At 30.5% G+C, this 1,310-nt stretch overlaps 1 long non-coding RNA gene across 1 annotated transcript; it reads right to left on the bottom strand.

The window, feature by feature from the left end:
* Nucleotides 1–503: 503 nt before the first annotated feature.
* On the bottom strand, nt 504–817 carry LOC107579515 (uncharacterized). The gene is made up of 3 exons (XR_001608484.1): nt 789–817; nt 649–693; nt 504–540 (listed from the first exon to the last, which is right to left on the bottom strand). It is a non-coding gene; the product is annotated as an uncharacterized lncRNA (long non-coding RNA).
* Nucleotides 818–1,310: the final 493 nt, after the last annotated feature.

The following is a 1,310-nucleotide window of genomic DNA, read 5'->3' as shown; positions in this document are numbered from 1 at the left end:
AAAAAAGTTCAAATTGCAAATCCATTTGATATATTTTAATCCTGTTTTGGAAACAAGCTTCCATGGTAATAAGCTCTCACGTTTAGTTTAAAGTAAATGAATAGTATGTTTTTAGTTTGAAATACATAGAAACATCTGTTTCAGGTGATCTAAATACTATGCTAAATACAGGTGTAAACGGCTCGAAAACATTCTGTAATTGGATCAAACCACATTTGCATATTAAAAAGCGAAGGACCGCACACTCGCATTTCATTCAACTACACAATGAAAATAATTTGGTGTAGGATTTAAATTTAAACAATTTTCACTCAGAAATTGCTAAATTTCATAAATAATTTACAACATTGAAAACACTTTTCGCTACAACACTTAAACTGTAAACGGTAAACAATGTGATTAAACATTTTGGACATACATACTGTATATGTTTAAATATACAGATGGATGTTATATTTTAAGATACATATGAAATAAATGTATAATCAGACCCACCTGCAGGCCTCTGGACCCTTGAGTACCAACTGGACCTTCAGGACCCTATCAGATGGTACAATATAATTAAACATTTGAAACGTATTACTGTGTCCTTTACATATTGGAGGAGTGTGCAGAAACTGTAACTGTAACATCTGAAGTTTTACACACCCGGTCTCCTTTGATTCCTGGAGTGCCACATTCTCCTCTTTCACCCTATAGACGGTCAGAAAAGATCATAGTCACGACAGTCTCATATGATTGTGTGCTTCAAAATAAATATATTTTGAATAGGTGCAGGGATTTTGTACCTTCTCTCCTTTGTAGCCTGGTTTCCCCTGAGAACAAAACAGTAAGACATTATTTTTTATTATTTTTATTTATTTATTTATTTTTATTTTTATTATTTCTTTTAATCTTGCATATTGGTCAATGAGTTGACACTAATCTACTGTCTGGATCTATTAAATTATTTAAAAAATACATAAAATACAGTTCATACATACATGCATACTTGACAACAATTTAAACTTGTGAATTAAGGTTAATTTTAATGTGTGTTTTTTTTTGGCTTAATGTCAATAATGTCTAAGCAGAGTAACTGTCTGGAAATTGTAATGAATAAATCTTGGAAAAAAATTCAAGTAGTTTGAAATAATCTTTTATTAATGTTACAGTAAAGCAGTTTTGTTTTAAAATAAACAAAATCTGCCAAATAAAGGTCAGTGTGATGTAATAAAAAAAAGGAAACCATTATACCATATGACAATAAAACCATAAAACAGGAAATAACATCACAACCAGTGAGTGGTATACACACACACACACACACA

This window comes from Sinocyclocheilus grahami, unplaced genomic scaffold (genome assembly GCF_001515645.1).
Source record: "Sinocyclocheilus grahami isolate Dianchi unplaced genomic scaffold, SAMN03320097.WGS_v1.1 scaffold17863.1, whole genome shotgun sequence".
Lineage (NCBI taxonomy): Eukaryota > Metazoa > Chordata > Actinopteri > Cypriniformes > Cyprinidae > Sinocyclocheilus > Sinocyclocheilus grahami.
The sequence above is the reverse complement of the archived record's forward strand: the minus strand, read 5'-3'. Positions and strand labels throughout refer to the sequence as shown.